We start from the raw sequence: 13,191 nt of genomic DNA on the forward strand, positions 1-13,191 counted from the left end.
ACTCCCCCTCCCCTTCAATTTCACAACACACAGGACTTTCTAAGTGCTGTACAAATGCTTGTTGAGGGGCAGCCAGGTGGCTCAGCGAATAAGAGCACCGGCCCCAGAGTCGGGATGACCTGGGATCGAATCCTGGCTCAGATACTAGCACCACACCCAGAAATAACTGGCTGTGTAACCCTGAGCAAGTTACTTAACCCCAATTTCTTTAAAAAAACAAAAACAAAAACCAAATGCTTATTAAAGGACCAATGAATTAATAATTAATTAAATTTTCCACCAGATGGCGCTAGTGCCTGATAATTATACTACTGTATATTGAAGGTTTCAATTACTTTCAAATATTTGCACCCATCTTCATGTTTATTTTAATAGATGCAACATTAGATTTTAATTGACAGTGGAATTATGAAAAAAATTTTCACTCTCTTGCTAGTCTTCATTCTGCTTCAGAAATATTTTAGCGACTCATATTTTGTTAAGATATTCAGTTTAATTCAATAAACATTTATTAAATGCCTAATATATTTTTCTCTCTCTTTCCCTCTCCCCCCTTCCCTCTCCATCTCCCTTTCCTTCTCCTTCTCCCTCTGTCTCTGTACATACATACATACATACATACATATATATATATATGTACATATATATATATATATATATAATGTAAGTTCCTTGAGCACAGGAAATTTTTATTTTGTCTTTGTGTACCCAGTGCAGGAAATACTCATACACATACATGTATATGCATATATACACACATCTATAAATATATATAAAATACATATAAGATTATTTATATTATATTGAAATATAATAATTTAATATATAAATATAACATAGAAAATGCAGGTATTGCATGGATATACACATTTATATATGTAATTTATATAATACTTATGGTATACAAAGCATTTTGCATATATTGAATCATTTGATCCTCAAGTGATTTTGAGGTAGGTGATACCATTACCCCCATTTTACACATGAGGAAACTTAAGCTCAGAGAGGTTGACCTGCCCAGGTTTAACAAAATAGATCAGTTGGCTTAATATATTGGTGTCCCAAAAGTCTTAATGCAGTTTGAAGCTTTAATAGCTATTAAACAAATAGATATTTTCCTATAAAATTAAAGATTGATTTAAATTCTATTTTCCAGGACTTAATTAACCTAGATTTAACATTCCTAAATTTAATTACTAAAACTTAGTTTGATATTAAATTTTATGGTTCCTTCCTCTTGTAAACTTCACCCACCACCTACATCCCAGAAAAAAACTTTCCAAAAGGCCAAACTTTTGTCTTGTAATTACCTTCACCTTTGGATGAGCAGCCCTGAAAATGGCCATTCACCTTTCACCCAACTTTCACTTGTGGCTTTAAAAAGCTGTGGCATGTGCAACGGCAACACCCCAGTAAAAGTATCTTGGAAGACAGGCTAAGTTAGGTTATAGGTAAGTGATAGATCTCAAACCCATCAGCAAGGTAGGAGGATGTGCCCCTTGGGGAAATTTTCTTTTTTCCAAGAGAGACTCCCAACTCAGGCTGAGGAATCATCAAAAGATTAGTGGTACCCCTTTAGGGAAGTCATAAATGAAGTCCCAGACCACTCACAGCCATTGGCTGAAGGAGGAAGCTAAGTTCTAGGCCTCTCATTACCATTGGTGAGTAGGCAGAGTGATCCTTTCCATTCCAAAGGGGCTGAGGAAGCACCATTTCATAAGCAGCCATTATTGGCAAGTGGCACAACTAGCAGTCACAAATAACCATAGCTGGTGAGTGATGGGTAAACCAGTAGTGGGTTCTTCCCAGCTAAAAGGGGCAGTTAAGTCTCTCTAGCCATCACCTGGGGACACCCCTATCCAAATTAGTCTAAGATACACAGGAATCTTGAAGGGTCCCAGAATTTGACCTAAAAAGGGGACTTTCATTTGTGTGTGCTGATTTTTTTCTTTTTTTGCCTTTTGGAGGGCAACTGGGGTTAAGTAACTTGCCCAAGGTTACACAGCTAGTATTTTTGTGCGGGTGTTAAGTGTCTCAGGCTGGAACCAAACGCAGGTCCTCCCAACTCCAGGGCCGGCGGAGCACTCACTGCACCACCTAGCTGCCCCCTGAATTTTTTTTTGAAGGAACTTTGTTAGCAAGGGCTTCTGTGTACGTCTTGTCATATTATCTGTTTTTGTAAGTCAAACTAACTTTTTCCTGGAGCTTGGTCAGCTCAAAGCTTTTTCTTTAGAAAGAATCTCTTTCTTCCTGACTTTGGCCAAGTCAGGGAGGCAGACGAGAGAACACATAAGTGGGACAGGCATCTTTTCCCCTGCTCTGAAGACTTTTATGGCATCATAAACTAATTAGAGACTAAGACGTAGGTTCTCTACAGTGAATTTCCAAATTATAGTTTGAATGTTTTTATGATATGGAAACTATAGTAATAAAGTTGTAGCATGAAAATTCCCAGCTCTAAAGCAGACGGTTAGGAATGTGAAACTGCCATGTGGAGCCTCTCCCATCTCTTGCTCAGGGTTAAAACTGAAAAGCTTCACCAATAGGTGAGAGAATAGGGGTTAGATTGTGAACATGAAAGGAATTGATTTTTTTGTTGTTGATTTAAAAGGGAAGTAAATGAAAGTTATGGAAAACTGGGAGTGTGGCTACTAATCTTTGAAACTGAGCTAATGGATAACATTGGGATCTAAATTTTGAAGTACTGTCAACTAATGGTCCTTGGGAAATTTTTTTTTTGGAGATTTTAAATGTTACCATTAGTGATTAAAAATACAATTTGATTTGGGTGGAATTTTGTTCTGAGGCTAATTAGGAAACTTGTGGTCAATAAGAACCTAATACAAATTACATTTACTATTTGGCATCAAGACAATAGAGGCTCAGAAACACCTGAGTCAAAATCTGGTCTCAGAAAGTCATCTGTTGTGTGATTTTTAGGCAAATGACCTTATGTCTGTTTGCCTTAATGTACTAATCTGTAAAGGGGATAAAAATGGCACTCGCTTACTGGGATTGTTATGAGAATCACATGATTGTGAAATGATACACTATATAAATGTTAATTATTATTTCTTTAATTGAATATAATTACCCCATATTGGGTGATTCTATATTGGGTTTTAAATGCTATTAGCATAAAATGCTAAAGGTGATAAAATGAGTGATTTTCTATGTAAGATAATTTGGAAATGTATTTGACTGATTTGATTTCATCTGTCAAGTAATAATAAATTTTGTTTCATTTTAAATTCATAATATTGCAAATGTTATTTTGTTTCTAAATTTTCTTGTAATGTAAATTTTGGGAAACCATTGTATAAGAAATACTATTAAGAAGATAATGCAATTGCATCATTGAAAAACTTAGCTCCTTTTGATTTGGATACTGTGAAATTATTAAGTTTTTAGAGGCTATTGCTGTAATGTTAAAACCACTTGGGTATATTTTAAAAAAGAAGAATAATAATTACTTACTGTGTGGGAAAAAGTAGAAGGAGAGACCTTGTAAAATCTTCATCTTGGTAAACTTGCCAAATTTCTTGGGACTATCTACTTAAGCAAGGTCATAAAATCTTATCAGCCCTGTGACAGAAATTACTGAATGTTGAGGAATTCTTAGACAATGAATTGGTGTACTGAGAGACTAGGATCCACTCTTCCACTATTTTTAAAAGGAGGGAGGGGAATTTGCAAGCTTGCTTATAGCAAAAAGTGAGTTTCTTTTAAGACTTTTTGATATAACTTATGAATATTATGAAACTATATCTGTTAATGAATAATATATGTTGAAGTTAAGTCTTGAACCAACTTAATCTCAACAGACTTCAGTCTCAAAGATTTTTGTCTTACGGGGTTAAAAAATAGTACCTTAGGAGAGGACTATCTGTCAGTCTGGAGATTTGTAAAAATTAGTGTTTTTCTGTTTTTTTTTTATCTTTAAGTGAACAATGATATATTCACTATGTGGAATTCTAGAATGTAATTATTTTCTTAATTTCTAATGATTTTTATACTAGAATGAGTTTAAACTGGAGAAGAAAAAGCAGAAGAAATGGATGTTGAGAGATGTGTGTGTGTGTGTGTGTGTGTGTGTGTGTGTGTGTGTGTGTGTAAGTCCTGGTAACCTTTTATTACTGACTTATTGCAATAACATGAAAATAATAATAATTGATCCAGCTCTAAGCTATGATTAGCAAAACTTTGCCTGGGATTGTAATATGATATTATTCTGAGTTTTGAATTCAGGTATGATATGATTGTCTGAATGATTATTAAGTCATTAATTTACCACTGGAGGGAGATGTCACTAGCTGCTCAAAAGAGTCCAACCTGAGAACTACTACAGGTAGAGGTTTGTGCCTGGGAAAGTTTGAGGGGATAACTGTGGCAGGGACTAAGGTAGGATCCTTTTAATACCCAGTTTCCCCATTCTGTTATTTTCTTTTTGAACAGGACTGTTTCCTACCTGGTTAATCATGAGCCTGAGCATGATACCCTGTAGATAAGGTGGAACTTTGCTATATGATTGACTTCCCCAAATAGTACTGTGACTCTTACCTGAAATAAAACAGAATTATGGATGCCTTATCCTATCATACCTATTTTGATACATTCTGTGCCCTTAGGCTTATGCCTAGAGGACAGGTTGATGCTGTTATAACCATTTCCATGCTTTTTCCTTTCATAAAAGTCTCTCTAATTAGGGAAGTTAAAACTATTTTTTAAAAATATAACAAATTTTGTTGATGCAATACTCCAGCACCTCTGCACTGCTATCATGGCATTCAAGTATGAAAGATCTTACTGTAAGCAACTAAGTAATAAATTAGTTCTTGAGCTTATCATGTCCTTGATAATAGTTATATATTACTGTATGAGATAAGGTCCTTGAAATATCTCAGAATGGAATGGGAATTATTAGACAAAGATGAAGAAGTTTGTGTGACAAAGACATAAATCTGTTAATTAGTAAGGTTAAAATCAGAAACATCTTCTGTTTTGTTTTAAGGGACAGAATTTCCATGCAGTTATCTTAGAGCAGAGTAACTTACAAACTATTTCATGTTACCTCAAAGGGAAATGCAATTTTACTTAGGTTTATTACCTAGTTTGGAATTAACACCTGTGTATGGAGCATGTCCTAAAAGTGCAGGCAATTTACATGTAGACAACTCATTTGAGATATATTTACGTATCCTATCCCAAATCTTTTTGTTGTTGGTTACAAGTGAAGTTAAATACGACTCTTTTATGCAAGTCCATTTGCGCAGTCAATGAATGTAGGGATAAGAGTGTACACACACACACACATGTATATACTTACAAAGAATACTGATAATTATGCATTCATGTTTAGGGTTTTCTTAAATATTTCATCCTCCTAATGGAGGAATTAGCTGGAGTGGAAAATTTTGGGAACACAACAAGATCAGATGATTATATATATGTCAAATATAAATGAGTCTAATGGGATATACAGGCCTTGAGCATGTTTCAATTATAAATTCTAAAAATTAGGTTCAGGACTTTATATATAAAATTGTGTTGTTCACTCTCCATACAAACCAGGAATTTTTTTTCCACTTAGTTTAAAGGGTTTCAGAATTCTGTCTTCCGTGGTATTTTACAATGGTTACTTTTTGATTTCTCAATTGTTATTTGAATTTTAAAAATATATCAACACAACAATTTGCTACCTTATAACACTGGTCAGTTATAAGTAGTAAAACTAAAGTTTTCTCCTTTATGAGGTTTAAATCCAAAAAAAGAATGAAATAAATGAACTCCAGTCTTAAAAAGTTAAATGACAATAGAGTCAATGACAATTTAGGAAAGCACTCTGACTCAACTTACATGTCACCTTTTTGGTAAATGTTAAATCGGCGACCAGAAGAGCTCATTTTACAAGTCATGTCCTCATTGATTCTTTTTAATATTCTCCTTTCAGCCTATTGTTGGCAGAGTCCGTATCACATATAGGGTTTAGGTGAAGATCGAACAGCAAGGCTTATGTAAAAACTTAAATTCTCTGAAGTTTCACATGAGCTATGGGTTCTTAATTTGCTGTTCTCTTTGTTGCTCTGTTCTTAATAGAATTAGTACCATAATGTTTGAGCTGGTTTTCACCACATGAATGAGTTATTGGAACAACGAAATCTAAGAGGCTGTACTAACTTGTATTATGTCTTATAAGTGGCAGATTTTAGCAGAATTATCTCAGAATCTCTACAAGTAACCTGCACCAGAGAAGCAGATCTTGTAGGAGAAGCCCCTCCCTTTAGAGTAGCTCTGATAACAGGCTCATTCTGGAATTCCCAAGAGTAGATGTTTTCAGAAACCAGATGATTGCATGAGACATTTGAGCTCTAACATCGGATGTGCTAAATGAATGGACATTGGGAATGGGTTGCTAGGAAAGAGATTGAATGTTTGCCCTTTTCATTCTTTCCCCATATGATGTTGAGTAAGGCCTGCTTACTGAAGGGGACTGCCCCCATGAAGTTTGTCAATGCATTAGTTATGGGTGGTCTCAAAGACCAAGGGTTTAATTGTTACAGGATGAAGCCTGATGGTTTTGGGGCCATCCCTTCTCAGGTTAGTCCTATTAAAGTAGAATATCTGGGATAAAATTTCTTTAGTCCCTATTCCCGTATATTGGGAATTACAACCATTATCAGAACAAACAGAAATATTAACCCCCCTTTCACAGTGTTTTTGCTTCTGTAATCATTGCTTTAGCTTTACTAAATATTATGGGGTGATAGAAATAAATTATTTTTATTATACCTTAATTTGCAATTCTAATTCAGCTAAATGATTCATGGGAGGTATGGCCTCCCAGGAACCAAAGGGAGGAATTGTACAATTGAAAATTGATTTTAATTCTATTTTTAAGCCTTTGTCAATCTAGATTTGATTTTCTCTTTTATGGTTCCTTCTTTTTATAAACTTCACCCACTACCCACATCCCAGAGAAACTTGCCTAATGATCAAGCTTTTGTCTTGTACTTACCTCCACCTTTTTAACCCTCACCCACCATTCACTCTCCAGAGAAACTTGATTCACCTAAAAAGGTCAGATCTCATCATTTTAAACTATTGTGGTACCTCCCTTTGTCTTGGATCTCATTAAGGGGGTTTCAGAAGGGGAGGCTCAGATAACCTAATCTCCATTCTGACCATGAGCAGATAGCCAACCAGAAGAAGACATACCTATGTTGATTGAGATTTTGCTCTGTCACTTTGCTAATTGTTATAAAAGCCTTCCCTCAAGATCTCTGGTCATTGAGAAGGGCATTGACTCAATGTATTGGTTATTGCTAGTTAATTCGTTTTGTTCAGAATTTTGTGCCTCAGTTTACCTTAATTTGTACTGTAACTTTACAAGTCAGGAAACTGAGGTATAAAGAGGGGACTTATCTAAAATCACAAAGGCAGTAAGTGATACAGGTTAGATTTGAACCCAGGACCTCTGGTTTCAGAACCAGTGTTTTTTTCTAGTGTTTTAATGGCTATCAAAGTTTCAAATGCCTGACTTTTGGGACACACTGCATAGCTGTACTAATATAATTTGGACATCAACAGTTATGCTGCAGTGGAGTCAGACTCATATAGAAACTGGGTCCACTAAATTATACATAACTATCCCTGAAGGCTGCTTAGTGACTTGGAAAACCACATAGAGACATCACCTATGTTCTGTTATATTTGTATTTTGTTATATTTTGATTTTAATGCGGTTCAAGGGGCAACAATTGCAGATCCCAGCTGTGTATTTGACACCTCTTTCATACATCACAGTTGCTAGGGAGTTGTCATCAGTCAAATCCCACCTTTGACATGTCCTGGCTGTGTGACCCTGGACAAGTCACTTCCAGTGCCAAAGGTAACTAACTCTCCAAGGCTTTACATTGCAGAATAGGTGCATTGATATCTTTTTACAGTGACATCTTCTTTCTACATTAGCAATAATAATGATGTTGATAATAATAGGCATTTATATAATACTTTCAGGTTTGCAAACTACTTCACACATTTTTATCCTCACGACAACCCTGGGAGGTAGGTGCTATTATCCTCATTTTATATTTGAGGACACCGAGGCAAACAGAAATGACTTGCCCAGGGTCACACAGTTACTAAGCATCCGAGACCAGTTTTGAATTCACCACTGTAACACCTAGCTGACAGAATTCCCTCAATAAGTGTGTTCTACACTGATTACATCACTAGTCTGACTTCCTGACCAAAGGAAAAATAGTTGGCCACATCTTAGACTGACGAGACCTTTTATGATCCTTATAAAATTTTGCAAAGTAGCCAGGTAGTATAGTGGATAGAATGCTGGACCTAGAGTCACAGAGACCTGAGTTCGAAGCCTGTCTTAGAAACTGACTTAGCAATGTGACCCTGAGCAAGTAACTTACCCTTTCTGAGACTCGTTCTCTTCCTCTGCAAAAATAATGGGGTGGGGTTGGCATAGTGGCCTCTGAGATCCCTTTGGACTCTATGATCTCTTTCTGGTGAAGCAAAGTAAGACTGGGTCTGGGGAAACATTCCCAATCCCAAATAATTCAATCCTGCAGCCATTTCTGATTGTCCTCATTGGGGTGAGACACTGGGGATCCTGAGAGGAAACAGAGCATTCCTACCCCGAGGCCTGAGGGAGGCTGCCCAGCTGCTGGCTAATTCCAATCCTCTTAATTTTCTTCTCTCTGCTTCCTGCTCTTTGGAGCTTTCATCCTAGTCATGTGCCTCTTACTCAAGAGGTCAGTGAGCAGGTGAAAGGGGAGGAAGTGGAATCGAAATTGGCCACTGGCTCTTGGCTCTGGGACAATATTTGGACAGGGTGGAGGTCAAGAATACCTTCTGAAATCAAGCGTGTGGCTCTCACTTAACCCTCATGCCCCATTATCAGGGAAGGTCACTCACAAAATGACAATCTCCCTTGTTATCCTTGTAAGTTAGTGTTCAGGATTTGTGGAATGTACTTTTTTTTTCTTTTTGGAGGGGAGGAAGGCAGGGCAATTGGAGTTAAGTGACTTGCCCAAGGTCACACAGCTAGTAAGTGTTAAGTGTCTGAGGCTGGATTTGAACTCAGGTCCTCCTGACTCCAGGGCTGGTGCTCTATTGACTGCACCATCTAGTCGCCCCATAGAATGTACTTCTGATGGCCTAGAAAAAAGGTGTTCTGTGAAGAAGGCCCTAATTATTGTATAAGAGAAGGTACATAACTTGCAAGATTCCCAAACTAAGGCAAATCTATTCTGTGAGTTGAGTGCTTAGCACAAGGGCCTGGCACATAGCAGGGAATTTAATGAAGGTTTTTTGACTTGACTTGAATCAAATGTTCTGAAAAATTCTGAAAGTTCTGAAAAGTTCTGAAAAAGAGTGGGCTGAATTCTGAGTTGCAGAACCTGGCTCTGACATTTCCTAGCTGTGTGACCATGGTCAGATTGTGTCCCTCTCTGGGCCTCCATTTCCTAATTTCTAAAATGAGGGGTTTGGACTTTGCCAATGAAGTTATGTGGCTTTCTTTACGGTGAGCACTGGTGAATACTTTCCAGCTTGGCCTGCCCATAGGTATTATATAGGCTTAGTCTGGGATATTTTGAGGAATTTCAAATTGGCCACATTTCTTCACTTTTTTTCCCTACCTAGGCACCACAGTGGCTGAAATTCTAGCATTCAGAAATGTATTCCTTTAGGTTTCCTTTCACTTGATTCTTTCTTAACTAGACTTCTGGGTGGGCCTACATTAAACAAATTCACACTAAGCTAATAGAGACTTAGTAGATTTGTTGTCTTCCTAACAAGAGGACAATTGTGGAAAGAACACATGTTTTGGAGTCAGAGGACCAGGGTTCAAATTCTATCTTTGTCACTATCTCTACAATCTTGGGGCAAGTTAACCCCTCAGGGACCCATTTTCTCATTAGTAAAATGAAGGTGTTGGCCAGCATCTACAATTCCTTTCAGATCTAAATCTCTGATTCCATGAAAAGTGAATCATATAGAGGATGGGAAGAGGGACTGTTTGTAGCTATAGTCCAAGAATATATGATATTTATATAGTACTTAACTACTCTTAAATTAGTCTTGCATTCCTGGCATAAATCCCACCTGGTCATGGTATATGATCATTGTAATAGATTGCTGTAATCTCCTTGCTAGTATTTGTTTAAAATGTTTGCATGGTATCCATCAGGGAAATTGTTTTATAGTTTTCTTTTTCTGTTTTTGCTCTTCCTGGTTTAGCTATCAGCAACATTTTTGTGTCATAGAAGAAATTTGGTAAGAACTTCTTTACCTATTTTTTTTCAAATAGTTTATATAGTATTAGGATTAATTGTTCTTTAAATGTTTTGTAGAATTAATTTCTAAATCCATCTGGTCTTGGCAACTTTTTCTTTATGAGCTCATTTATGTCTTGTTTAATTTCTTTGTCTAAAATAGGGTTGAGGATTTTACTTGTTCTTTTGTTAATCAGGACAATTTATATTTTTGTAAACATACATTTTTATCTATTTTACTTAGATAATCAGTTTTAGTGGCATATAATTGGGTAAAATAACTCCTAATAATTGATTTAATTTCATCTTTATTGGTAGTGCATTCTCTTTTCATTTTTGATACTGGAAATTTAGTTTTCTTTTTCCTTTTTAAAAAAGTCAAATTGACTACAGTTTATCTATTTTACTGTTTTCCCTCCCCCTATAAAACCAACTTCTAGTTTTAACTATAAGTTTAATGATCTTTAAACTTTTAATTTTACTAATTTCTCCTTTGATTTTCAGGATTTCTATGTTGTTGTTTAATTGCGGATTCTAAATTTGTTCTTTTTCTAACTTTTAAATTGCATGTCCAATTCATTGTTCTGCTCTTTCTCTTTTTTATTGACAGAAGCCTTTAGAGATATACATTTTCTTTTAAGCCCTGCTTTGGCTGCATTCCACAAATTTCGGTATGCTGTCTCATTGTTGTCATTATCTTCAATGAAATTATTGATTGCTTTTATGATTTTGTCTTTGACCCATTCATTTTTTAGGAATAGATTCTTTGGTTTCCTATTATTTTTTAATCTATGTTTACAAGATCCTTTATTGAATGTAATTTTTTTATTGTTTTATGGTCTGAAAAGGATCCATTTAATATTTCTGCTTTTCTGCATTTGTTTGTGAAGTTTTTATGCCCCAATTCATGTCAATTTTTGCAAAGGTTCTATGTACAATTGAGAAAAAGGTATACTCCTTTCTGTTCCCATTCAATTTTCTCCAGATGTTTATCAGATCTAAATTTTCAAAAATTCTATTCATTGCTCAACTTCTTTCTTATTTTATGGTTAGATTTATCTAATTCTGATAGGGGAAAATTGCAGTTTCCTACTAGTACAGTTTTACTGCCTATTTTCTCTGTGACTAATTTAACTTTTCTTTTAAGAATTTGGATTCTCTGTCATTTGGTGCCTATATGTTTAGTATCAGTATTACTTCATTGTTTATGATACATTTTAGCAAATCTATAATGTATCAACTATGGCTTTTTTTTTTTTTTTATCAAGAATGCTTGAAAGTCCTCTATTCCACTGAATGACTGTATTTTTCCCTGGAACATGATCAACTCAGTTTTGCTGCATAGGTGATTCTTGGTTTTAATCCCAGATCCTTTGCCCTCCGGAATATCATATTCCAAGCCCTTTGATCCCTCAATGTAGAAGCTGCCAGGTCCTGAGTTATCCTGATTGTGTTTCCACAATATTGAAAGTAAGTAAGGTGTCCCCTAGTCACATAGCCAGTAAATACCATAGGATTTAACATGGGTCTCTCCTGACTCCAAGTTCAGTATGTGATCTTCTACATAAGGTGGAGTGATATGAGCAACAAATTTCTGCTAAAAAGCGATCCAAAATAGCATTATTTTTTGGCCTAATATACAGTTTTCCTTAAGATACATGACCTAATTTCTATTCAGCCTCCCAGATATCTGATGCTGTTTTAACTGACTTGTAACTTGGGGGCCAATCCTTATTTTCAGGACTACACTCAACAGGAAGTGGAAGAAGTAGAAATAGCCACTAGCACTGGAAGAATAGTGACATGCTAAAGTAGACTTGAGCTTGGGGGAGTGAGGAGGTGAAAGTATTAGTGAACAGAGGGGAGACATGCCAGGAATAGTCCTCAGAGCAGCTTGTCCTTTCTCTGCTGAGCAGAAACACCGAGGGCTTATGTTGCTACAGCTGTCAAGTGGCAATCTGTTTCACCAACTCAATTCACCGACTAAAAATAAGCCAGGAAGCAGGATCAAAATAGACTTGGATGGCACTTCTTGGTTGGCTGTTTATGCTTCTCAGGTAGGAAATGGCTTTAACTTTCTGGTGTAGTGGAGAGGGAGAGCCAGACTTGGAGTCAGAGAATCTGGGGTAAATCCTGGTCCCGAAACTTGAGGGACCTTGGGCACATCACTTATCTTCCATGAGTCTTGGATTCTTCCTCTATAAAATGACAGAGGTTGGTTGGGCCAGAAACCTTGTGAGGCCCCTTCTCCCTCTGGATTTCTGCTCTGGGCTTTCCTGAGTCCGTGAACTTTGGGGAATTAAAAAATCTGATATAATAATAATTCATGATAATGATATTATTAATAACCCACATTTATAGAGCAGTTTCCATTCTTTAATTGTTCTCTTCCCACACTAAAAGAAGGAATAAAACTGAAAGCTTTATTTGATCTATTAGCTTTCAACACTTCCAGCAAGTGTTCCATAAAAATCCTTAGTAGGCCTTGAGAAAGAGCTGGTGAATGTTAATGGGATGGGCTAAAAATGCCCAGAAGTGAAATCAGAAGATTATTAAATAGATTAGAAGTAAGTGTCCCCTGCCCTGCCCCCGAGGTGTATGATGGGGACTCACAGGATAAAGCTCTCCTAGGGTCTATGCTATGGGACCGGCTCATTCATAAAATCATCATATAGTGTGGTTCTTTTGCTCAGTTAGTAATTAAACCTTGGATGGGATGCAAGATGGACTAGGTCTATAACAAATTCAGCTGTACCCTTATCACCATTACCATCACCACCACCACCACCATCATCATCATCATCAACATGGAAAATTCTTTTACTGACAAGAAAACAGGGGCTTAGAAAGGTCAAGGTGGGCAGCTAGGTGATGTAGTGAATAGAGCACCAGCCCT

At 36.5% G+C, this 13,191-nt stretch overlaps 1 long non-coding RNA gene across 2 annotated transcripts in view; it reads right to left on the reverse strand.

The window, feature by feature from the left end:
• LOC138157749 (uncharacterized) overlaps positions 1 to 13,191 on the reverse strand; it is a 36,866-nt gene that overhangs the window by 2,046 nt on the left and 21,629 nt on the right. The window contains exon 1 of one of the 2 annotated variants that reach the window (XR_011167445.1): positions 1,311 to 1,823. The exons of the other annotated variant lie outside the window; for it this stretch is intronic. This is a non-coding gene — a long non-coding RNA (uncharacterized lncRNA). Of the gene's footprint in view, positions 1 to 1,310; positions 1,824 to 13,191 lie in introns of those variants that run through there. 2 annotated transcript variants of the gene reach the window in all.

The sequence above is a fragment of the Petaurus breviceps genome, unplaced genomic scaffold, assembly GCF_028583685.1.
Source record: "Petaurus breviceps papuanus isolate PSGF00001 unplaced genomic scaffold, PetGlider_PUasm1.0 173, whole genome shotgun sequence".
Taxonomy (NCBI): Eukaryota; Metazoa; Chordata; class Mammalia; order Diprotodontia; family Petauridae; genus Petaurus; species Petaurus breviceps.